At 36.7% G+C, this 27,847-nt stretch overlaps 1 protein-coding gene across 5 annotated transcripts in view; it reads left to right on the top strand.

Moving 5' to 3' along the window:
* kcnab2a (potassium voltage-gated channel subfamily A regulatory beta subunit 2a) overlaps positions 1-27,847 on the top strand; it is a 113,556-nt gene that overhangs the window by 1,526 nt on the left and 84,183 nt on the right. Inside the window, exon 1 of one of the 5 annotated variants that reach the window (XM_067387735.1) lies at positions 8,754-9,219. The exons of 3 other annotated variants lie outside the window; for them this stretch is intronic. The gene's annotated coding sequence lies outside the window, so the exon portion shown is untranslated. Of the gene's footprint in view, positions 1-8,753; positions 9,220-27,847 lie in introns of those variants that run through there. One more of the 5 variants, XM_067387734.1, reaches the window with a different exon arrangement.

Below are 27,847 nucleotides of genomic sequence, written 5' to 3'. Positions count from 1 at the left end.
ATGTAAACATCCAAATAAATACCATACTTACATGATCTGATATGCTGCATGACGAACACTTTGTAAAGATCCATTTTGAGGGTTATATTAGCTGTGTCAATTTACTTTATGCAATATATTATAGAGTTGCGAGCTTGGGGGTCAGGGAGCGCGAGCATTTAAAGGGGAAGCACGCTGAATCGGTGCATATTTAATTATGCCCCAAAATAGGCAGTTAAAAAATCTATGGGGTATTTTGAGCTGAAACTAAACAGACACATAGACTTATATTACATCTTGTGAAAAAGGATTCTAGGGTACCTTTAAGGATATTGAGGAGAGTTTTTTCACATTTGCTGACGATATACCTGGATTTTTGGCCAGACAGATTGACTTGAATGTATCCATGTCTGAAATGCATTTCCTTCACACTGACAGAGCTCAACTTTATGCGTACTCAAAGTACGCTGGTACGATTTGTCACTCTATACTACGCAAAAACCCGGTGACTCCTCCGTGCACGCGTAGTACTCAAATCCAGCAAAAGAGTTCGACCAATCTGAGTGCTGGGTTCATTTCCCCAAATAGCAAGAGGGGATAATTGAAAAATGCGTACGGCCTATCAATAAAAAGACATTGCAAATCAACAGCAACAGCAACTCAGTGGAGGACACTATAAATCATGAATTCAAAAATTGTGTAGTGAAATTTTGAATTGTCAAATTAAAAAAACTTTAACAGTCAAAATTAGATTAACGAAGATGGGTGTGTGTGCAAAAATGTAAAAAATTTTATGACCCCTCCTCCCGTCCCGTCACACTGGTACTCAAAAAAATTTTCCGAGGTTGGCAGGTCTGCAGTTGGATACTGCTGTGAAGTTGGAATGCCTACTAAAAGGGTGCCTTCACTCTCATTGGTAGATGCTGCATCAAGTTGCTCTGCATTTGCATAAAAATGTATGCTTAAAAGTGTCTGGATATGGCCACATCCTGTCTGCAATAGTTGCTCGTATAGCCTACTGCTGGAAGCTCTTTTTTAACTTGAATGATTTTGTCGCTGGCAGTGTATTGTGAAAATGGTCTTTAGACAAGGTGGATGAATATAACTAGAATTTATAATTTAACTTTTTTTTAAGTTGCTAAAATAGGTGATAGAATGCTGTATAAAGTTAGAATTTTTCAGTATTCACTTTTTTTGTATATAGCAATCAGTCGGAAATGCACTTGCTTTGTCAAAAAAGTGGCTTCCACCGTTTTCACACTTCAGCTTGGCTGCAGTTATTTGAGACCATCCCTCAAGCCACATGTGAATGTGCTCTTCTCAACTCGTGTGCAGGAACAGGAAGGTGAAGAGTCAAGAGTTCTCCTCACATGCTGCATGCAAGTGCATCTTTTTTTCTTCTTCTTTATCTTCTTCTTCTTTTTTTTTTTTTTTTTTTTTTGGTGGCCTCTGCTCCATTCCGCTGCAGCACTGCAAACCAGTGTATAAATAGAAACCACTGTCTTACTCATCTTTTAACAAGCTGCATTTGGGACTAGTGTACTGCCAGGAGTCATCCAAACAAAAGAGTAACATTGCACACAAATGCAGCACAAAGAGTATTGCTGGTACCACAGTGCTTGTGATAAATAATAGCCTGCATTACAGGGCCAATGGGTCAAATCTTTACTTGCCCCGCCAAAATTTTCACTTGCCCCGCAACAACAAAAAATTAATAAAGTAAAAGAAAAGAAAATAGGCCTATAAAATAAGCCTAGTTATTGTTTTTGTTGTTTTTAATACGTGTAACCTTAATAAATAGGGTTATAACACCAAAAGCTACTAGATTAACTCACTTAAATTTTAAATATTGTTAGACAAATAAACAGTAAGTAATAAAATAGTAACAAATATTGTAATATATTTATAATAAAATTACTCAATTATGAGTAATAGCAAAAATAATTACAACAGAACAAGCATATATATGAAATAATCGGTGCTTTAAGTTTATCATGTAGGTTTAAACAGTAGAGTTTCACGTACAGAAATTGTAATCTAGTGTATAACTATATAAAGATAGATTAAACTAGGGATGTCCCGATCACGTTTTTTTGCTCTCGAGTCCGAGTCATTTGATTTTGAGTATCTACCGATACTGAGTCCCGATCTGATACTTCTATAATACATAAAAAAGAATAAAGAAAACAGATCCAGGAACAGTGCTTTTCAGATTTTTCAGGTATCTAACAGTAGTTTTCACGTACAGAAAATGGATAAAGTAATCAAATATAAAATACCACTGCATATTATCTATACTGTATAAAATAAATAAAGATTATTCATTATTATAGTTACAAAAACTATTCAGTCAAGAGCAGTGATTCAAGTGATTTCTTTGTTTTTTGTTGTTTGATTTAACATTAAAAACAGGCAGCAGGAATAGTTTTTTTCCCTATAAGACATGCACGATCCAGTACATATACTGTTACACATGCGCTGTCTTTCTCGACTAATATACGTTCACTTAAGACATAACCGACTATGTTTGCTAGGATACTGGCCAAGATGGGCATGTTGAAATAATTTTTGTATGGATTTGTCCACTGAAGCGCAAGACTTGAAAGTCTTGAACTCAGTATTTGCGTGCTGAATGAAATAAGCGTGTGCGCGCTTCGGATGAGCGCACACAAACCTTCTCACAGCGCGTGCGAGTTCTCTTTCGTTTTTTGTTCTTGAAGGTTTAAATCAGCAAGGCTTAAATGGGTTTAGTTTAAACACAGATAGCAACGTGTGCTGTTCAGCTCTCACCTGCGCTCGCGCGCTATCAACACCCGGGTGATGACGGCGTAAATGACTGGACATTAGAGCAGACGGCACTCGCAGTTAACAGTTTACAAAGAGTGACTGTTTTGTCCACACTTTCTGATTATCGTTGTTGTAACGTTTTGCACATCCATCGACTGAAAGATACATCTGAACTCTGTCTGTCTGTTTTCCACATTGCTATTTTAAACAAACCATATTAACCAATAGATGCGTCGTCATTCGAAATTATTTATAAAATGAAAAGACACTTTAAACATGAAATTAAACCCGCCAGTAGGTGGCAGCGAATGTCATTTAGATTCAACTGATTAATTCAAGCGGCTGATTCATTCAGGAAGTGTTAGTCAGAGAGGCAAAACAATGCTGGAACTATTTTCGTAGGCGAAATAGAGCGAAACAGGCGATTTGGTGTCTAAAATGTAAATCACTTGATATTAGGTTGTTGTTCATTTAACTGTACGCTGTATAAAATCAATATAATTTGTAATCATGCTGATATTTGGAGAAAAACGGCGCTTTTTGTTTAATATTGGTTAACTATGTTAAATTATATAAATATAAACTATATACAGGGTAATTTTTGTCCCTTATCTTTAATTCTGGGGGCATTCTAAAGGCATTTCAATAGTAGACTATATCACGCAGTGAAATCGTGCACTCTAAATATGCATGCACACTATAACCTACCAGACTACGTCACGTAGTGCATGCGTGCACTCAGTGGGTGTTTTTGTTTGGTTTTTGTAAAGTGAGGGACACACTCGATAATTTCAGATCATTAAATCAACAATTGAGATATCATAGACGATATATCGCACACCCTACAGCACTGGCCTGATCGGGCAAGTGACAGTTCCGTCTACTGTCCCAAGCATTGTTCACACTGGCCCCGGGCCATCGGGCAGCCCTTATTGTCGAGCCCTGCATAGTTGAGGATTGCCCTTGAAAAATGCACAATTTGGAGACTGTGAATGCCTCCTCTCTTCCTCAAAGATATTTCTGGAATATTAACATATTTTGCAGCACATTTTCCTGCTTGAGTAGCTGTACAGTAGAGAGCTGGCGGCTAGACTCTAGCAAAGAGTGGCGCTATTAGCCAAACTGAGTCATTCATTGGTTCAATGATGCAATTATGGGACTCTTCACTGACTAACTTGATTGGATCTTCCCTTTTAACCATATCTGTTGGTTAGGACGAGGCCAGCACTTAAATGGGACCTATTATGCAAAATTCACTTTTACATGGTGTTTAAACATAAATGTGTGTTGCCAATGTGTGTACACAACCACCCTATAATGATAAAAATCCACCCACTCCCTTTTTTTTAACCCCAGGAATCATAAGCAGTGTCTCAGAACAAGCCGTTCACAGATTCTGTACAAAGTGACATCAGTTTGTACAGGCCCGCCGAAGACTGTTGATAAGCGAGTTGTACACTGTTGTAGCGACAAGAATGTTTAGTAAGCAACTCGGGTGTTTTGTTGTTGGATGTAAGATTGAACATAACAGTCTTCATGTACTCCTGCAAATAATTTTACACCAGACTGCTTAGTACAAAGGGACAATACAAAACATTTTGCTAAAAAGTTGTTACTTAAGGAAACTGATCCGCTTATAGTCTCCGGAGCGATACTGGTTACAACAGTAATGAAAGGGAGAGCATGCACTTTATTAAATTTCATCGTATTAGTTTTACGGACATAAGGTTTACCAGTTTATTAAGCATCCCCCGAAAAGCCATGAGGTCTGTATTTGTTTACTGTTAGTTTTAACTAGTGTTTTTGTGTAATTCGCTGTGTATGTTGATGATAATACAAGGGAGAGAGAGAGAGGTTATGGATAAGACTTTAATGTGCAATTCTTGTGCTGTTTTATTCAGCTCTTATACAATGATTTTCTGTAGTGAAAACAGATGCTTCACAGTTTGTGTGGAGTATAATAAATGTCATAAAACTCAAAAGTTTTGGTCATCATTCAGACTGCATCCACTACAAAAGGCTTGTACTAATAGTGGATAAAAGCAAGATGTCAACATAAGTTAAAACTGTAAATAAAATAAACTATGCCTGTTCTCTATGCAGCATATATTATCTGGCTCTGTAGGCATCATTGTCCAACTCCGGTTCGAACTGAACACCACTACTGACGGTTTCTGACATTTTCAGTGTGTGAGATTGTCCTGTTTTGTTGTTGTCGGCATGCCAGAGCATGAGCTCTTGAAGCCCTGCCCTCTTCTTAAAAAGGGGGCTGAGAGCACCACTTCATTTGCATTTAGTGGATACATAAATGGCACGTTTTTGCTCACCCCTTATTTATTACAATACAAGGATACATGGCTCAAAAACAACAAACTAACAGCTATTTTATTCATTTATTACTTTTTTTGTGGTGGTGCCAGTGAAAATTTAATTAATTGAATTTGAATCTTATTGAAATCTTGTGAATCAGAATTCAATCCAGTCGAGATATATGTATCGATACCCAGCCCTAATGTAATTATTGTTATACTTATCTATAACTGTATAGTTATAGTTTTTTGTGTAAATGAGCTTTTAGAATTCTGAATGGAATGAAAACTTCAGGTTTCATTATAGTTTTAAATGACATACTTAATAGTTTGATATTACTTCTCAGAAACATAATACCCTCTTTTCAGAAATCAAACAGTAAGTAGGAAACACTTATGCTTTTTAATGGTTATATTTGTCTCAAACTGTGACCAAAAGAGCATGTTTGTGCTACTTCATAGTGATTTAGATTTTTTTTTAATTTATTTTTTTTTTAATTCAGTGTAAGGGACATTGAGATTCTCTCACCTGTCCTTGGGATGCCCTTAATGTCATTAGAGCTTACTGGACTGATGTGATGTGATTTCCAGTGTTTTCTGAAATATTATGGATAGTTGATTGCTGTAATTTGTCATATTTTATCTCTGTGACATTTTCAATTGCAAGGGTTAATTAGAAACCTGTCAGATGGTACGATGATCATCATTATAATAGTTACTTGTGTGTTATTTATGGTTATGTAATTAGCTGTGTAAATGTAATTCGTACATTTCCATTGCTGAAGGGACTTGGATTTTGAATACTCTACCCATAATGGGCAAAAATGACTTGGTCGTTCTCAGCATGTGATTTACTGTTGTATCTTTTCAAGGTCAAGGCTATGTTAATTATCTTTCTTAGAATTACAGCAGTTTGCTGAAAATGAGCTCACCTGCTCCATTCCTTTCTCAAACTATTGTTTTCCAGCTGAGAAATGGAACGCAGTTCCTGCAGGTATTGAAAAGACCTCTTTTGACATCATGAGAATTCCCCAGCGGGAAGGCTGTGGATGTTGGTTGGTGCTATGACAATTTATTGTCTTTTCTAAGTGCTCTTTAATCTTAGAGTCAGGGAAAGAACAGTGTCCAATGTTGAACCTGCTATTATATCAGAAATGTATTGACAAATGCTTCAGGGCATTTTCATGTGTAAGAAATGTTCTTGTCCCATGTAGCAATTTCAGCTTCGCTGTAACCGATAATATAGTTTTCAGGGAAACCTGTATACATTTTTCTGTGGTGGCTGTTTTGAAATGATGTATTTCTTTCCTGATGTGACGACAACCTCTTGAGCTGTTTTGCCTGTAGACCTATTAAAATGATGGTTAATGGATTTCAGTTTAAAAGGAAACTGATTTTTAATGTTATTACTTGTCCATCAAACACTCAGTTGAGTCTTTTTAGACAGCATCCCAATTATCGTTTTGCTCATCCCACTTATACATTATATATACATATGGATTTGTGAATGTTTAATAGACTACTGTGGTCATCAAGAATGCATTTATTCTTACACTGTTCTGTATCCTGTGTAGCACTCATAGCACTTAGACTAAATGTAGAGGTGTTTCCTTTTGGCCGTGCTGCAAAGATGGGAATAGAAAGGGGGCAAAGAGATCTGCTGTAGTATGGCTGGACTGGATGTGAGCCAAGGACCAGCGACACAGTAGTATGCAATACTAGAGTTGCTGCAGTCCCCAAGGCTCCGGGCAAACGTCTCAAACTAAAGCATGTGCTAATACAATCTGTGTGGAAAATGAGATGATGATCTATAGTGCAGAAACTGAAATAAAGGAAAGGCAATACCATTGGATACAGTCTATTTTTATAAGGGATTTCGTGTTATAGTGCTAGGGATGATGTAAAAACTTCTTCTTTTTTCTGCACTTACCAACTAGCATTCCCTTTAATAATGAAATAAACTTTTTTTTAATCAGTTAAAATTACAAAAAGAGTTGAAAAAGAGTACATTTTATGCACTTTTTATTGTGTATATATTGCAAATATATGCATTATCAAACAAATATATAGTTTGTATTATGGCTGTCAAAATGGCTGAAAAGCTAAATTTTGAAATTCTTTCTGAAATATTAGCAAAATTCGAATTCTTTTCGAATTCTAAAGGCAATACTTAATGTTAAAAAGTACTTTATTGTCTGCTATGCCCACAAGAGAGTGCAAGCGAGTGCAATAAGTGCAAATATACACCAAATTAAGCATCGCATCTTTTATTGAAATGACATTCACTTTTTTTTTTTCAACTTAGGGTCTGACTGCATATGCCGTCGAACTGGTTAGCCATAGCAGACAGCGCAGTCTTTTTTTCTTGCGTCAACATCAGCGCGCTCACTTTTTGACTCCTCCGTTATATTAATCACATTAATGCACCCTGCACCGCGCTGCACTGGATAACATAAACAAGCCGCGTCAGTTACATAATCATGGCTTGCGCTCCTCTTGACACTGCAAAAATTCAAATGCACGGGTTTTACACTCAAATGTGCCTTTTTTAAAAAACAAAAAAAATTCGACGAATATTCGAAATTTGATTTTTTTTTTTTTTTTTTTTTTTTTTTTGACAGCCCTAGTTTGTATTAACTCAAACTAGAGTTTTAATTTAAAGTCCCCCTGTAGTCAATACTTTTATCCCTTATTTAAACTGTGAAATAAATTCTTCATGTCTTGAGATAGCCCGAATGTAACTATACACCCATGCTTCATTTAGTATACGTGGATCTATGAATATACTAATTAGCCCCACCTTCACTCACTCACACTCACTCAGAGATCCACTCGGTCAACTTACTGATGTAAACGCTGCACAATGGTATCGCTTTTTACAATGTCGGACACATAACAGTAATTAATATGATTAGCCTTTTGCTTGACTACGTTATCAAACAACTAATAATGTGTTGCTAATGCGGTCGTCATTAATGATATGCTTATGTCTTTAGATCACTGCAGTTTTAAGGAGAAAATACTCAGCAATGGTGTTGACTTATGAATTCACACATGGTTTGTCTTAAATCATATTAAAAATACCACATTAGACATATAAACAACATTAAAAACTTGATTTTCACCACAGAGGGATTTTAATTTAATTTAATTACATATACATTATGTGGAAATTAAACCGTTTTTCACAATCGTAAACAACTATATTGAAATACCTCTAAAACAACATTTTTGCTCATATAAGTATGGCTGCGTGGGTGGGGAAAGATTTGAACTAAAATCAATATTAAAAAGCAAATCAAATCCTGATATCCCACTCTGTTATTTTCCACCGAGTTCTCTTTCACAAGGATACATTTCAGATTATGGAAGCTGAATGCATTGTAAATGCTGTTTCATGTTGTCTTTGAAGTTTGTCCTTTTAAAAGAGGCTCAGTGTATTTAACCACACACCGGTGATGTGTCCTTCGACTCAGCAAATATATCAAGTCCAACATAATGTTGAAGAAATGCGTGTGGAGCAATTTCCAGAACCCTATACCTCTCCAAACACATCTTTGCAGTGGGTTTTTATGAAGACATTTCAAATATGCTAGCTTAAATTTGTTTGTGTCTTCTTTCTTGTTTCTTTCTTTCTCTCTTTCTCTGTTCCTCTTTGCACCCGTTGTTCCTCCATATGGTTAGATGTTGCGCTGACTGTGCAGAGCGCTGTGTTAGCGTGATGTAAGAGGGAGGGACCCTGCGTTTAACGCATCTACTGTGTTCCTCAGTCTCTATTCACTGGCATTGTCTCGGGAGACTCGCTCACACATACACGCCGCTTCGGTCTCTCTCTCCTTCCCATCCGCCCCCTCTCACGAGCACACTCATGCACTCAGGCATACAGGCACACACATTGACAGGGTAGCGTGGAGGATAAACCCACTCACCATTCCCGTCTCATCTCCCCCTCCCTACCTCTCTCTCTCTCTCGTCGTCGTTCCTGACGCTCGGCGGAGGCAATCTGGCTGCACCCACCCAACTCTTCTTCAGCCTCGCCGAGCAGGAAACACTGCATCAGGCATCGGCAGAGGTGCGTAGTCAAGCAACAAGACGAGCTCTCTCTTTGCTTTCCTCTCCATCTCATCCTGCTCCCCACCTAAGCGTGAGTCTGTGTGTGTGTGCGTGTGTGTGTACTGTGCGGGCGAAAGGGAATTCTGTCTTTCCGTCTCCTTGTCTTTCCTGTCTCGGCATCTGCTTGCTGCGTTGAGAGGCATAACCATATTGCACAGGGAGTTATTCTGTCTGCCTGTTTCCCACTGTGCTCAATGATTAATGCATGATGTATCTGCTTAAATTAGCATTAGGCATCATAACATTCAAAAAATGCGCGATATTTGGGAAATGCATTGAAAAGTAAGCATTTGATGGCTGAATATGAGCATCATGCTCTCACCTGCTGCAGTGCCCATCTGTTGCCCACAAATGCTGGCTTTACGCTACACAGTCCGACATTGACAATACGTGTTCTGTTATGGCTTCAATTACAGTAGGTGCGAAGATGTGTTATGCTTTTTCGGTGCTGTCATGACATTATGAGTACCGTCTGCTAGAGAGGAAGTGGCTTTTCCTATTAGGTTGTGTGTGGATGGTGTCGCTCTGCCTCTGGGCACTGGGCCGATGCTGGTAAATGCAAGGAAGGTGCAAGTCGCAGGAATTTGGTGCAGTAAGTTTTAATGGCAGCTACAGCATTTTGGCAGCTACAGCATCTTGTTTTAAAGGTTGGAGCTTGTTTATTTTTTGCAAATGATATCTATCACTTTTGTATTGTGTGATCCCATCCATGTTTACAAGACCTATCTGGTCAGTAGGGATAGCACCAATGTTTTTTGAACTTTGCTGTTTTAACTGCATCGGTGATTAAAATGTATAATGCACAGATAGCTCATCATTTTCATTATACATACATTTTCCTTGTTACTATACCAAATAAAGTGCTGTCATATAGCCTAGTAAATAATACATATTGCAAGTAATGCTTGTATTACAATAGAGCTGGACTATCTGGATAAATTGAGAATCATGATTTTATTTTTGTTTGTTTCAAACAAAGATAAGATTTTCCCAAGATTCTGAGCGAACAACAAAATAACATGTAATTTACTAGAGGTTCTGACAAAATGTTAATTGCTGCAGTCTATTTACAATGTTTAATTAATCAGAATTATTTTAAAAAACTAGGTTTGAATGAATGATTCAATGACTCACTCAAATACTTCACTTGTTTCTAGGGCTGGGTACCGAACTCGATACTTTTTAGGTACCGATCGAACTGCCTCGATACTACCGAGTATCGAAAAGTGTCTTGTCATTCGGTACCAAATTTCGGTACCTCAGAATGGAGCCGAGGAGAGGGGCGGAGAAATGCTTTCGCTGTCTCGTTGAGGAGCAAGTAACGTTGCGCTACATTGTTATTTATATCTAAATATGTAAAACTATACGCGCGAGAGAGACCCTATGTGCGAGAGGGCGATTGAATCAACGGTTTCGTTTTCAGTTTATCTCCGAATGGACGGGTGAGAAACGGCTGTTTATGTGAGCAGCCGGTTCACTACAGATACTGTTAACAGAAAACAAAAGTGTAGCACTGCCTGCAGAAACAGCGGAACGCGCAATGTTTTTTAGACTAGTTATGGACACACGCGACCGGTTCATGACAGGCTCGTTCGCCTGCACGAGCACAGGCTCTGCCTCTGGCTCCAGAACGCGAACAATTCTGCTGAAAAAGAGGTATCAGCGTCCTCCTGATACTGCGGATAATTTGCGGGTCGGGCCAAGTAATAAAAAAAAAAAATAACATTCAAATTAATTGCGGGTGGATGAGAGATGAATCATTAATGTCTTGATTTTAATAAAGACACAGAACTCTTATTTCACGGTAAGACGCAACAAACTTGCGTCACTCTTACTTCCACTTTGATCTTGTTAATAATAATTAATTTTTTGAAGAACAATTGCTGAGTGATTTAAAAAGAGCCTCACATACTTAATTTTTGCATTGAAAACTAAACTTTATTAAAACTATTTGCACTGATTTATTGTGTTGGGTAAATTTTTTTTAATTTGTGCTTTTTTATTCCCCGCAGTGGCTCAGGAGATGAGTCTTTGAGTCTGAAAAAACGTCAACAAAGTTAAAATATAAAACCAAAGATTATTTTGAGGTTATGTAATCTTGTTTAAACATTTTATAAAACTGGTACCGAAAAAGGTATTGTTTAGGTATCGGTATCGAAGTCAAGGTATCGGTATCGGTAAATTTTTGAACGATACCCAGCCCTACTTGTTTCATTACTGGATGAATAAGCTTTTTTGAATTAATCTCTTGAATGAATGATTCAATGACAAATAAGTTTGTTTTAACAGTCACTTGTTGCCACCTGGTGGCATAAAGATGTAATGATAGAATCATTTTTTAAAGTGCCAAGTTATTTTCAAAAAGTGATTTGCTCTATTTTGATCGCTACTATAGACATCAGTGTTTTTATCTGAACCATAAACTTTTATTCCAGTACTTCTGTGATAATATGAATGTTTGTGACACAGAAATAACGAAATTGTTGAATTACAATATTGTTCATACCTACATATGATAACTGCTTTCTCTGGGTCAGCGGCAGCACACACAGATTTTAATGCTCCGGTGTGAATGTGTCTATAAGGTTTGATAGACACAGGCAAATTGCTGTCATTTAATTGGAATGGGATCGCATGGGTGTTTGAATCGAGATTATGATCTTTTACGATTCCGATCTTTTACGAACGATGAACCATGCAGCTTTTCTATGCAGCATTGTAGTTTGGTGTATATCAGGGTTAGATATTCTTGTGGTTTTGATTTGGCTAAACAATATGGCATGAAACAAGACTAAATTAAAATATTAAAGGATTAGTTCACTTCATGATTAAAATTTGCTGATAATTTACTCACCCCCATGTCACCCAAGATGTTTATGTCTTTCTTTCTTCAGTCGAAAAGAAATGAAGGTTTTTGAGGGATGCATTCCAGGATTTTTCTCCATATAGTGGATTTCAACAGGGACCAACGGGTTGAAGTTCCAAATTGCAGTTTCAATGCAGCTTCAAAGGGCTCTACATGATCCCAGACGAGGAATAATGGGTCTTATCTAGCAAAATGACCGGTCATTTTCAAAAAAAAAAAAAAAAAAATTATATACATTTTAACCACAAATGCTCATTTTGCACTACCTCTGCAATGCGCCACTCATTACATAATCACGTTGGAAAGGTCACGCGTGACGTAGGCGGAAGTACCAAGCAAGTGTCTACAAAGCGAACGTGCAAAAACTAAGTCAAACGGCCTTTACAAGAAAAGGTAAAACAATGATGTTGGAGGAGAAAATTAGATGTTTAAGGGTTGTTCGCCCTGCTGTGGTACTTCCACCTACATCACGTGTGACTTTTCAGTGTGATTACGTAATGCATGGTGCATCGCATCGCAGTGCAAGACGAGCATTTGTGGTTAAAAAGTAAATATATTTTTTTTTTTTTAGAAAATGACTGATTGTTTCGCTATATAAGACCCTTATTCCTCGGCTGGGATCATGTAGAGCCCTTTGAAGCTGCATGATAAAAAAACATAAATGATTTGGTTCATTTAATGGTTCTTTTTATCAAAATCAAAAACTGAATCAATATTTGAAGAGTTTGGTTCCAAAACGCGATAAACGCCATTTTCAAAAAAATTGAGTTTCCGCCAAAATCAGTATTGTATCTGGTCGGTATTGAAAAGTCATTTATCAATTTTGCGCAAAATGTGATATCCGTCATGTTATTCTGTCATGTTTTCTCCCTTTCTTTCCAAAACGCGACAAACGCCAGTCTCCTTTTTCTGCAGAACGTGATATATCCGCTCAACTAATCACAGCGCACCATTCCACCCACTGTAAACATTGAAGGCTTTTTTAAAAAGCCGTTTTAATACCAATGTACTCAGCAAATGTGTTTATTTAACCATGCAGTGGCGCCAGATACTCTTTAATCGGTGATGACAAATAATTTATAACATTAAAAAGATGATCCGTTGAATTCATTTTGGGAGCAACGGCTGAATGTATTTTTAGTAAAATGCCTGTATATAAAATAACTATTGGCAAAGTTTAGACTCAGTCATATATGTGAATTAACTTGCTTTGTTGTGTATTTTCAATTTGAAAAATAACTTTTATATTGATGGATTAATTGCATTTTGGAAAAAAAAAATGTCATGGATTTATTGCATTTTGGGAGAAAAATAATATGTTTTTATAATAAAGTTTTTAAAATCAAAATGTAGATTTGAATTTTTAATGTTTTTATAACCAAAAGATGCTATGTGAAAGTTTGAAACAGAAAATAGTGGTTTTCATCTTGCCACTTTCTTGGTAAAGAAAACACCTTTTTACTCAAATTAATCAAAATGGAGTTATTGCGTTTTGGAACCAAACTCTTCATTTTATCCTGAAAAGTGCTAGAATCATTCAGGTCCTTACAGTTCACATCCCTAACAATATATGTCAAAATTATAATGATCAGTATGCATAAAATATTGTTTATTAACTTTAAAATGGTAAAGAATTTTCAAAGTCACTGCTACAAGAGATAAAATTAATAATTTGTAGGCACATAATCTGGGTCACCATAGTGCATTTAAGTGAAGGCAGTGCTATTCTTAAGACTACAACATCATACAGTGACTTAAAAATTAGGCTTATAATATCTCAAGTTTCAGTGTCTTTCTCTGTGCTGCTTAATATGACCTGGAGCATCCAGAATAATTAATGGTAAAAACATGATGGAGGTCTTTTTGTCTGTGGGTTAACAAGACGGATGTGGTTAAGAATGCTAGAGGATGACTGATTGAGATGTGCTAGTCAGATAATATGAGATATTAGTTGTTTTTCTTAATAGTTGCTGGACTGTTTTTCAAGCAAACATGAAGGAAGCTCTGCATGTACATTTAAGGTTCTCCTCGGAGAGAACGCCTAAACAGTTCTCTCTAATCATCCTGTGGTGCAGACGCAGAGCTGCTGTCTTGCTGCATTAGTCATGTTTGGGAGTCCCACCAGGGAGAAGGTGTGCACTTGCAGATCTGTGTAACCTACGGCATTTATCACACCTGTCTGCATCGCAGGTGTGTGCTAATGTGTGTAGAAGTGTGTATGTGTGTGTTTTTTCATTTAGACCACCCAGTCATGTTGCCAAAGCATTTGTAAGTATAGACTATACAAGGTCCAAAATGGACACTCGCCAAGTGCCAAATTGGCCAGGTGACAGTAATGTTTTTTAGGAATTGCAATTCTGATTGAAGCAGAATCATCAGAAATAAAAACAGTCACTGTTGCATTGCAAGTACTTTAGGAAGCCAAAAAGTTTGTTGTAAAATTTTGTGGCACCTAATTTCTGATTGCATGTTTTCCTTTTTTGTCTTGAAGTTTTTTCTAGCAAAACAGGAAGCTCAGGCAGGACATATTGAAGGGCTTGTGCCTGGTTACAACAACTTGTATAATTAGCTAGGCTATAATTAAAAAAGAATGACGAACCTTTGAACATGCAGCATTATTCAATGTTAAGGATGGGCAATATGGCCAAAAAATCATATCTCTGTATTTTTTGGCTAAATGGCGATTATATTTATATATTATATAAATCTCAGTATTTAATCTATTTTTTTTCTATTTGGATTTAGAAAAATAATCTGTATGTATTTAAAAAAAAAAAAAAAAATCTTAATTTAACATCCTGCCTAATGTTGTCCTACAAACAGTGTTCATAATGAAGGATATTAAAACAAATATAGTGAATGTAACCATGTAGTCTGGCACACTATATGTGCAAAAAAGGGAAAATTACATTACATTCTAACATTGTAGGCTAACATTACAATCTAAAAATTAAAGGTGCCATCAAACGTTTTTTTTACAAGATGTAATATAAGTCTAAGGTGTCCCCTGAATGTGTCTGTGAAGTTTCAGCTCAAAATACCCCATAGATTTTTTTAAATTTTTTTAACTGCCTATTTTGGGGCATCATTAAATATGAGCCGATTTATGCCGCATTAATTCTTGTGCTCTCCGCCCACAGAGCTCGCAGAGATGTTAATACTGGCTGCCCTTGTCTAATGCCTTTCATAATATTGGGAACATGGGCTGGCATATGCAAATATTGGGGCGTACACCCCGACTGTTACGTAATATTTGTATGACTTTCTAACATTTACAGATGTCGAATATACCTGTGAAATGTAAGTTATGCGCTGAGGAAAACACCACATCACAAACGCATTAAACAGCACAAGTATCTGTTAGACTCAGAGCATCTGAGGGGGCAAGCTGCCATAAACTATACATGTTAACAATATATCTTAATCTTATAAGATAAGCTGTTTCTAAAGCCCTTAATATTAAGCATGTCTCATGTTTAGGACAAATTGTATTTTGCATTTTCCCCACATCAGCACTCTGCAACATCCACTGCTATGTTTCAGATGCGCTCATATAAAACTACTGTATATTGAAATAAACGGTATTTCCTCATTCTGTGTCGTATACAAAAAGTATATCGATATATCATACAAACTCGATATACCACCCAGCCCTATTCAATGTGTTGACATAATTTCAACTGAAACAGGAAGACAGGGTGGGACTTATCGAACAACTCCTCCCCTTTTTTAAAATAGCCAATAACGTTTTGTCTATATCACAGCTTGGCCAGAAAGTAGTAAATGTGTGAACAAGTAACCGATTTCAGCCGCAGCTTCAGCGTCTATTTATAATGTAGGGGCCGGACACTTTAGATTCTAGAGAGCATTTGATTGGACAGAAGATCTGATGAGAAGCTGAAGTCCGCAGTGATGTTATGAAAATCCGTGATCTATTTTAGCGGAAGTGAGAGACTGTAAGCTTTGAATGCTTATATCTCCTAAATGCGAATTTTGTCATTGTTTTGGAACACACCAGCTTATTCATAACCTTAAGGTTAACATATTCATACAAAAAGCTAAAAAACTTCAATTTTGATTTCAGGGGAACTTTGAGGAGGTTTGTCTGACTGTTGTCTAATTCTTTTAAAGGTTTTGAAATTGAATTTGGAAAATCATGGAAAAGACATACATTGAGTTTCAAACTCCATTGCTTCCTCCTTCTTATGTAAATCTAATTTGTTTAAAAGACCATTTTAACCGTTACCGTTATAATGGTGTGGGGGAAGGATACAATACTGAACCAAAGCTTGATTTAATTTCATTGTCATCACATTTTTAAATTGTTTATACACAGGTGACTATTACCATAGAATAAATTGTTACTGTAGAATAAATAGGCTAATAACAGTTAAAATGAAACAAATCGGCACACATAGGCTATTATAAGCGCGACTCATGGACAGTGACGCACGCTGCATAGAAACAGCTGCTGTCGCGACTCTGGAAAGCTGAGTTTACCGGCACAAAATAAAAACATGTAATTTTAATAATACATTTTTCAAATTATATATAGGCATTCACAACAGATCTGAGTATTTCCAGACCAAAGAAGTGTCTGGAAATAAAACGAAATATTCTGGCACCCTTTTTGGTGGGCCAGCCATCAATCTGGGTGGGCCAGTGCCGCCCTGGCCCTTCTGTAGCCTCGCCACTGATATGTACGCCCCCAATATTTGCATATGCCAGCCCATGTTCAAGGCATTACACAAGGGCAGCCAGTATTAACGTCTGGATCTGTGCACAGCTGAATCATCAGACTAGGTAAGCAAGCAAGAACAATAGTGAAAAATGGCAGATGGAGCGATAATAACTGACATGATCCATGAAATCATGATATTTTTAGTGATATTTGTGAATTGTCTTTCTAAATGTTTCGTTAGCATGTTGCTAATGTACTGTTAAATGTGGTTAAAGTTAACCTTGTTTCTTACTGTATTCACGGAGACAAGAGCCGTCGCTATTTTCATTTTTAAACACTTGCAGTCTGTATAATGCATAAACACAACTTCATTCTTTATAAATCTCTCCAACAGTGTGTAATGTTAACTTTAGCCACGGAGCACTATCAAACTCGTTCAGAATCAAATGTAAACATTCAAATAAATACTATACTGGCATGATCCGATGCATGCATGCAGTATGCATGACAAACATTTTGTAAAGGTCCATTTGAGGGTTATATTAGCTGTGTGTACTTTGTTTATGCACTGTTTTATAGTTGCGAGTTTGGGGGGGCAGGGAGTGCGAGATTTAAAGGGGCCGCAGCCTGAATTGGTGCATAGTTAATGATGCCCCAAAATAGGCAGTTAAAAAAATTAATTAAAACATATCTATGGGGTATTTTGAGCTGAAACTTCAGACACATTCAGGGGACACCTTAGACTTATATTACATCTTGTGAAAGAACGTTCTAGGCCACCTTTAATGATTTCATACTTGCTGTTGCTAGTTGGTTGCAAAAATTGACACACAAAAATGTATTGACTTTCATTTTCTTCTCTTTATTTAATTTTAAGTGCTGACATAACATTGACTCAATCAATGACATAAATGTTGAGGCAGGATTTCCTGTTTTCCGAAGAATGGAAGAAAGAGGAGTGTTTGGTAAGCTGTTTGAAATCATGCAAATCATATGGTGTACATTTTCTCAATTCCCACTGCTTTTGTTTGGGTGAATTTTGGACCCTGCTGGGACTATGTACTCCTTGTCAGGCCTATGTGAGAGTGAGTGTGAGACAGACCTTTCTCTCCAGGGGTACAGGACGCAGACCATCCCTCCACCTGTTCCCTGGCCATATTAAAGACCACAGTACTATAGCATCTACTGATAAACAGGGTTCATCTGCTTTAATGAATAGCAAATGGTTCAGTTGCATTAGAGTTTGGGATCTTGTAAATTTTTCACTGACCTACATTTGGATGTTTATTTCTATCCTAACTAGCACGTTAATTATGTCCAGCCTCATTTGCCCAGAGCCATGTTTCAGCTGAAATCACAGTAGAGTTAACATCTAATTTAAAAAAGGAAATCATAACTTGTCTCATTACAACCAAAGCTTGCAGATAGCTAACTTCGGCTGACTCGATTATTGTTTCTACATTGCCTAATTGCCAAAAAAGACTATAATGCAAAAGAGCTGAATATACTAATTAAGCATGACTCCTTTCTCTCCTCATTATTGTTTAACTAGAGTACACCCGTTTTCCCTTTTCTTACTGTAGAGACAAACATCTTGACCATCTAGATAGCGCTGTTGAGGCCAAGCATCACTATCAGTTGTTATTTTTTTTGTTCTCTAATCAGCACTGCACCATCTTTGCCAATATATTGTGGGGCTTTAAGAGTGACCATTCAATAATGGAAGCTCTGGTTCTGATAAAGCACTAAATTGATTCTATTTCATGAATAGAATTTTTTCAGATGGCTGAATTGTCCTCTGGCCTCCCTATTCTGGTGCCCTCGTAAATCAAGAATTCTGTGGGACATTTTTCCTTGGGAATTAAGGTCATTGAAGCATTTTCTTGAAACTTATTAGCATGTTTAATGCGTTATGAAAGTAAAATTGATCTTGCAAGCGCTGATGGGAACTGAGTGTTTCTAATTTTACTTTCCTACTAACTCGATTGCAAAACAGTTATTGTAAAATTTTATGTAATTTAGGACATCAGTGATGGAGGAGATGAGAGGTTTAGTTGTGCTTTATTAGTTGAAATTTATTAGCCAGATGAGCATTGCAAAACTGAGTTATTGTTGTAAAACACCAGTGGATAAAAATAGTTGACATGTATATATTAGTTGAACATTCAATGGCTTAATTGCAGCTTACACGCATTACATTGGACAGTTGTTGTTATTTTAAGCAGTATAGGTAAATGAGGTAAATTCCCTGTTTTGGGTTGACGCATGACAACTTACTAGCGTAAAAAGATATAAGTTCACACTCCTTTTCTCCTCTCCACTGCTGCTGAGAGGCCGCCATCTTGTTTGAATTTTTTCTGAAATCTCCGAACCAGTCACTTGATCGGCTGCTAACATTCTGATTGGACTTGGACATTGGACGTGTTTCATCACCTTTAGGAATGAAGTTAATAGTGGGATTAAAAATAGTTTTTGAAATGTTATAAATATATTCTGTAAATTTCCTTTCTGTAAAACAACAGGTGGGCTAATCTGTAGCGTTACATGCAGGTTACATGATTACAAACCTAGAAGCTGCACTTCTGTTCAAAAGTATGGGGTCAGTAGGTTTGTTTAGAAAGAAAGCATTAAATTAATCAAAAACGACAGTAAAGACTTGCATTGCTACAGAAAATGTGTATTTGCATTTGTCATATTCATATTTTTTTTAATGAACCTCTGGCCAGAGGCCGTCTAGTGGGCCTTTGCTGCTGACTAAATGTTGTCCTGTATCGGTATCAGTCAAAGATGAAGAGGTCACATTCCATCAGTCAGGTCTCTCATTGGACAATCACATGTGTATGTGCTGCAGGGTGAGCCTGAGGTGGGAAAGGGAAAGAGAGAATGCAAAAGGAAGAGAAGGAGGTAGAGAAAAGAGAATAGGACACACACACACGTAAGGACTGAGAAAAATAGTATTCAGAAGGGAGAACTGGAGAGGCACAAGACAGGATGACTATTGCTGAGTAAAGCTGCTTCTCTGCTATGCAGTTGGTCTCTAACCAATCGCAGCTTTGCTGCGTGACTGAACTCACCAATTGGATCAGCATCTGTTTATGTTCTGGTGTGTGTGTGTGTGTGTGTGTGTGTGTGTGTGTGTGTGTGTGTGTGTGTGTGCGGGCACTTCTGCTCCAGTATGTCCTGTTTAAGAGGTGAGCGAGACATGTTATCAGTGATGCCAATGGTTTTGTTGTAGCAGATTATGATGATGCACTTTTACACAATCACAACCCACACTGAAACACTACAGTCTATTGACAGAACTATTGTACGGGGATCAGTTCGAAAGAATGCTGATTCACTCTAGAGATTATGTGCCATGTGAGCAAAACATTGCAACTCTTTCGGATCTTTTAAATGAATGCATGCTAGTGATGAGCTGATGTATTTGGTCATTTTTGATATTATCAGCATTGGCAAACAACTGTGCCTTGCTTGGCTGATTAACAGTCTTTACTTACACTTTTAAAAGTGAAAATATTAAGTAAATATAAAATACATTTCTGCAGGTATGCATATCATATGCATTCATTAGAAAATATCTTATATTAATGAAATTATAGTATGTATCTGCATTATACTGGCAATCAGTCAACCTTTCTTTGTAGATATTGATCATTGAAAAACCTGTATTTGTTGACTCCTCATGTATACTTTTTTTTTTTTTTTTTTTTAAATGGCACCAATTAGCATTACAGTATTTTGCTGGGGCATTAATATGCATGCAGAGCTTTACATTAGTTTGCATCAGCCCACACAATCTGCACTTCTGCTGTATGTACAACTGCAGCTGATGCCCATTCAAAGGCTTGCACAATCACTCATAGGTGTCTCTGTACAAAACCCCAGCATGCACAGCAAACCTGAGCCACTTTAAAATCTTGTTAATCACTGAACTGTATACTGGCAGGTTTTTTTTTTTTTTTTTTTTTTTTTGCATACTGCTCCTGAACCTAGACCAGTAATACTGTTGAAGTACAATAATACTGTAATGCTTGTGCATTGCTTTTCTTTCCCCCCCCCCCTTTTTTCTGAAGTATATTGCAAGATGTTGATTAACTGTGAAGATTGGCTTTTTTTGAAAAGAGCAGTCAGGAGACAAATGTCCTTTGGGCAGATGCATTGAAAACAGCACAGATCTGAGTCACATGTGTGGACATGTATGTAATTAGACAGATGGGCCGTGTTTTTGTTCATGTGTTTATGGACGTTATATATAGATGTTGGGAGGGTCCTTCAGGCGGAGAGGCCAACACATTGTGTCGCTTTGGTTTAGGTCGAGTGTAAATGATGTAACATGTTCTCATGTATAGTATAATTTTGTTTTGCCATTGCTAACTGATTGTTCAGTCCCTCGGTAGCAGATGTCATTCAGGTTTGTTAAGAGGAACGTATTAGATTATAATAGGGCTGCATGATATTGAAAAAAAATTACATTGCGATATTTTGTTTTTCTGCGAAATATATATTGTGATATGTAAAAAAAAATAAAAATAAAAATTCACCAGATGACTTGAATAGCTCTTTGGAAAGAGTTAATCATTCTAGATTGGGATGATTTTGCAGGGGAGTGCATCTGAATAGAAAATAATAAACAAATTACAAACATAGGTAAATACAGTAGAACAAAGATGAAAATTAAATAAACCGTGCTTTGTTTTTCAGGTATATCCGTGGATTCATATGCGTGGATCCAATACTGAAACACGTCCCAAACTGTTTCTTCTCTTAAGCGCCGAGATGGAAATTTTTTGGACCTTTCGAGTGCAATAAGCGTAGAAAGAAAACATAATTCGGTACTTGCACGCTAGCACACACGTACACCGAAATCTGCAACCAGTCTGACATTGTTCATATGTCAGTAGGGCTGTGTTCGATACTTCGATATGGTGATGTATCGACAAGAAGTCACATGAGTATCTGTATTGATGCCGCAGCATGTGAGCAGCACTGGACCGTGCTTAATTTGAATACAAGAACAGTTCAAAATGGAGTGGAAATGTGTTGAAATTAATGAATAGACTATAATGTATAGGCTAGAACCAGGTTTAATTTTTAATGATAAAAATTGCAGGACAGCGCTGAGAAGTTTATGTATTGCTAAATGTTTCTGTGTGTGTACAGCGCGATCTGTAGAGTGACTGTCTGAGTGAATGCGTGTGCGTGAGCTACTGTGAAGAAAGCCGTGACTTTGTTGCAGATACGCAAATAATGAAAATAATGCATTACAACTTTACATTACAATTAAATTAGAGATAATGCATTACAATTAAATTAGAGATAATTCAATAAGATAATTATAATTTATTTTTTTGATAGACCTTTTAATTTTTGCCATTATTTTGTGGTGAAATGACGAATTATGCAGGGTCACAAAAAATGCGACATTTTGTTGATTTTGTGTTGTATTCAGCGATCGCGGAATTTTAAAAAATGGAGGGACTTTATAGGGTTTCTTGAGTAAAGAAAACTATACTTATTCAAAGAACCAGTCATTTATTTACCATTGCATTGCAAACAAGCAGAGACGAACTGTGTGTGGCACTTCATTCACGATAGAAGCAGGGTGGAGTTATGAGGTTTAGTCACATGCTCTTTTTTAATACTTTGCATAAATATTCAAATCCCACAAATAGACATAAAGGGTGACCAATAGTAATGATTTCTGGATATGGAGATGCAAGGTTTTCTGCCTGACATATCAGTGTTCTCAACATTTCTTGTCATATTAAACTGAATAAATACAAATAAACTGAATATAATTATTTATGAATGTTTATTACCAAATGCGTTGCTCTTAAAGCTTATGTAGCGATCGCCCAAAGAACTTTTGCTTCTCTTTTTTTTAATTTATCATTCACGTTAGTCTTTACTGTCCTAAAGGAAAGAGCAAGCTCTTAGGCGGTTCTCAGGTAATGTAAACAAACATGTTTATGCACTCATAGAATGTTTGGTGTGTTGCAAAATAAACCTGTCTGGAGATACATAAGCCTAATGATTTTTTTTTTTTTTTTTTTTTTTTGATGAGCTAGTTTAGTCTCTTTGTAGGTGCTGTCTCAGTGGCATGCATTTGTCTATTGCTCTCCAGCTGTGGGTTTCTTCTACCTTCATCACTGTTTGGATGGCTGTGCCTAGTCAGCTCTTTCCTCTAATCTCTCTTCAACTGCAGTTTTCTTTGCTTCCCTCTCCTCCCTCCTCTTCCTCAGTATGTGTGTGTGCAGGACAGCTGCTGCAGGCAGCCTTTTTCTGGGGGCGGGTTTTTCAGTCTGCTTACAGCACTCAGCACGGCGTGCTGCATTTGCACCACGTTTCATTAGTAATTCTGGACCATTCTCGCAACATTTTCCCCCTCAGTTAGCAGCGGCATTCGTCAGAATGGTATTTCAGAATCCTGGGGGGAAGATTCAGTCAGTTCCTGCTCACACAACAGCTACCAACTGGAACAACCAAAAGAACACCAAAACAATACAAGACCGGGCAATTCTGAATTATTTAGCAGCACTGTGTTTGAGAGATACTGACGTGTAATTGTACAAACAGGCTTTAATACGCCCTGACTTTCTCCACCACCCCTTCACGAAGGGTACTTAACATCACTACTAGGGCTGGACGATCAATCGAAAAGTAATCGAAACTGAAATTCAGAACCTCTAACCGACATAATTTTTCCATGTCGGTTATTTTGTTTTTTTAATCCTTAAGGTTTGCCAGTTTGGACATTCAAGCGATTTAGACGATCGGATGTGTATTATTATATCGAGCTACCGTGCTCGCGCAGATGCATTGTGGCACGAACACTCACAGTAGCTACACAAAACGTGAAGATCGCACGCACTGAGAGGAGCAGCAACTAGTTGTCAGCTCGATATAATAATACACGCTGTCCTGTGATTTATCACTAAAGTAGCTTAGAAAGTCAAAAGTTATTATAGCACATGTTTTTCTACTTTTGAACTATTTACTACCCACAGCTTCACAATTAATAGAGAGACGGTATGACTATTCACAAACACAATCCCTCTCTTTACATACTGGTAATGTGCTTTATAATTTATAATAATTTATAATTTATCTGTATCTGATTTACAACGAGCAGAAATCTGTAAGAAATGTTACGAACCATAGATAAAATAACTTCTGAAAGTGAGCTATGATGTCAGATCACTCTTTCATTAGGAAAAAATATCCCACCTTTTAATAGTCAAGCATATTTACAGTACAAACATTGTAAGTGAACTATGAGGGGAAAAAATCCCTAGAAACAAAATAATCATTCATTAAACGTAATTGAGGTTTTGATTTGAGGTCATAATCGTCCAGCCCTAATCACTTCACTTATCTGGCTTCACTCCATGCTTCTGTTTATAAGTGCATTATTGTGTAGTGGATGTATGGATGACTGCTGATTTGTCAGTGGATGCTCTAAGAGAGGCTCGGCAGTTTACCTGCATCAGTGTAAATCCTCCTGGTGATTTGACGACCTAAATGTTTGGACAGCCTGTGTTGTTTTGACATAGCCGGAGGTGTTTTCAGGTGTATGTGATGCTCAGATGAACATAAGGAGTGATGGGTTCTCACTCACACACACATTTATACTGACACACTGGCCTTCCCCCATCGCTACAGGTGACTCCTCTCTAACCGGTTAGGATTTACATCAGTGACTATATTTGTCATATTAGCATATGTGTTTTTTTTTTTGTTTGCTTTTTTAATTGGCAATATATCTTTTGTTAGACTAATAGTAGAAGCTTATAATTAGGCCTTATTCATTAGACCCTATTTTATTCCCAATTTAAAATGCGTATTATTTTTCTTGGCAGTGTTTTAAAACAGCACTAAACCTTTTTTTTGTACACTACCATTCAGTAGCTTGGGGTCTGCAATTGTCTCACCTTGACTGCACTTATTTAATAAAAATACAGTAATATTAAATATTACATATATAATATGATAAATGAACATTAAATAACTGAAATATTAAAATTTTAAATAACTGTTTTCTATTTGAATATATTTTAAAATGTAATTTATTCCTGTAATGGCAAAACTGATTTTTTTTTTTTTTCTCCAGGATTCTTTGAAAGGAAAGTTCAAAAGAACTGCATTTATTTGAAATGGAAATCTTTCATAACATTATTACTGTCACTTTTGGTCTATTTAAAGGGATAGTTAACACTAAAATGAAAATGAATTCATTGTTCACCCACCCTTGTTTTGTTCTAATACTGTATGACCTTTCTTTAAACACAATAGGAGAATTTTTTAAAAATGTCCCGCTCACGCTTGTGCCGTATTTCAAGTGTTTTTGGGGTATACAAAATGTTTTGGTAAAAACATACAGAAATTTACTGTATCTTAGCTGTTGTTCTTCTTTGCATGGCTGCATGACGTTCATGTTCATGAGACTCTATTAGCGCTGCAGTTCACTCCATCTCATGGAGACCACTTTCTTCAGAGTTCAATATCTCCGGACTGGAACTCGAACACAACGCATATATATCAGAGAATAAGGTACATTCGTTGTATTGTAATTCACATTTTCTGAAGGATGTTATATTATTAGTAGTATACATTAATCACTGGAAATAATGATTTTGTTTAGGTTGTAAATAAAACAGATTAGTGGAATATGTTTTACAAGAAAATATTATTTCAGTCTTTATCAACTAAACAGTTTAATATAATTTGTGCATATACAGTTTATTATGTGTAAAGTTGCATCATAAGTGTTTGTGTGTTCTTAGAGGAAACCAAGTCAAATTCTTTAAATTGTAGTCAAAGTCAAAGTAGAGAATAGACATGTGCCGTTATTTGGTAATGCGATATGTCATGATAATGAATATGCATAGCGTGGGCATTATCTTGGGTTCAAAATACCGTAAATAATCATTTATTACCAATTATTAAAATTTTTATAATGCATTTAAGAATTCTTTCTTCATCAACCGTATAAAATGCACAACACCGCTGTATTCTGCGTCAAAGGGACACGCGCTCAGATGTAAACAAGCCCAACGTGCATGAGAAGCACTTGGCTGAACGAGTGACGGAGACATGCTGAATGAAAGTGCACGTTCACTCTCTGACAGAAGAGGGTGCTGATGGAGCAGTAGAAATGCAGAGGTTACCCCGGAAACCCCGCAAACAAAGCAACTGCACTAGTGAAGTTTTTAAAATGCTTCAAATAGCCATTCATTTCTTTGTAATCTCAATGTTGTTCATCACAGCACCAAATACTTAATACTTAAAGACTTAATAGGCTATTTATTTTACATTTTTATATTTTAATCTGGACTACATGCCCTAATGATTAGAAATGTTCTGATTATTTGTTATTGTTCAGTAAAACATTGAGACATATGGCTTCATTAGTTTACATGTTAATTCATTATTACCAAACTGACAATGAAAAATAATTATAAAGCATGAATTATTCTTAGTTAATGTTAATTTCTCAGTTACTGTTTAAAAACATTACTAAAATCAAAAGAACTTATTTAATGGACCTGAGATAAAACTAACAATGATCAGTTGTATTTCTTAACTAACATCAACAAAAAAATAATACTTTCTGTAACAAATGTAGCTATTGCTCAATATTAGTTAATGCATTAAATAATGAGACCTTATTGTAAAGTGTTTCCTGTTGTTCTTTATAGCCTAATTCTTTTGCACTTTAATCTGTTTGAAAATTTAACTTCATATATTTTTGGTGTATTGTATTATTGTATTTAAACATTCAGAGTTCTTTTTGTTATTACAAAAAGAGTTCTTAAACCTGTTATATTATGACAACACTTTTTTTTGCAACTTATTTCAATGTTGTGATAATACCATATACTGTGATAAAAGCTTCAGCAATTAATCGCAACATAAAAATTTGATACCGTCACATGCCTATTAGAGAATATTTTGTGAATAAATTTGAATAGATTCTTTGCCAATCTATCTTTTAAATAAGGCTTTAAGCTGTGTCATCATCCCCTGACTGCTACCGCTGCCCTTCTGTCCTTCTCAGACCTGACTTCTCATGCCTTTCTCCTCTCCAGACAGAAAGATATTGATCTCAGGGCTATTCTTTACATTACCGAGTGCGCCACAGTGCACAGAGTTATTTTTAATCTTCCCCCGCCTCCTCAAATGCACACCTATGCGGAACCTAATCCCCGCCTTCCCTTTGTAGCAGTGATCCCCGCATATCTGCATTTCCCTTCACCCTTCATGAAGCACCGCAAAGCACATTGAAGATCTGTGACCTTTCAGAGTGCTGCACGCTCAAGTGGACAATCAGCCTGACACAATACATCATGCAGGGCTGATTCAACCATCTCCTAGATAACCAACAAAGGAAGGCAGTCAACTTTGTGAAGTAGGCGTCACTGTGTAGTCTAGATTCATCTGAATACCTCACCTTTGCAGCAGTGCTGTTAGCACTATGGCTCTCTGCAAGGCCAGCGGGTTGAGCAGAGCACAGCTCTGAAGTCCACTGTGCCAAATGCAGGGGAGTAAAGCTGGCACAGCATGAGTCTGTGTTTTTGGTGAGATGGAAATGAAACGGAGGGTGAGAGCCAGAGAGGGCTTCCCCAACCTTACTGCCGCAGTACTGAATGAGAAACTTATTGTAAATCTAAGCCGAGTAGAGTAGTTAGAGTAGTTTTAGAGTAGTACTGATTTATGATCAGCTCTCTGCCATCCTCATACCATTTATACATTGAAATGTGAGAGGTAAATGTGATCTAAGAACATTTTTAATGTAAACATTATTGTGTAAATCAAGCAAGCTGTTGTGTAGATTCACTTGTAGTTTTTTTTTTGTTTTGTTTTTTACTCAATCATCTATTCATTCATTTTCCTTTTAATTATTATTTTTTGGGGGGTTGAAAAGTGGCTAGTTTTAACCATATACATAATATAGTGGGGTTTTTTTGCTATATTTTTGTAATCATTAGACTGATTCAAAGTGACAATTAATGAGTTTGAGGCAGATTTTTAAATCTTTTGACCAATTTTTTTAAATAATTGTTATTATAGATGCACCGATTGACCGGCCAGGGAACAGAATCGGCGAAT

The sequence above is a fragment of the Chanodichthys erythropterus genome, chromosome 6 (assembly GCF_024489055.1).
Source record: "Chanodichthys erythropterus isolate Z2021 chromosome 6, ASM2448905v1, whole genome shotgun sequence".
Lineage (NCBI taxonomy): Eukaryota > Metazoa > Chordata > Actinopteri > Cypriniformes > Xenocyprididae > Chanodichthys > Chanodichthys erythropterus.
This window is presented reverse-complemented; position numbering and strand designations above follow the sequence as displayed.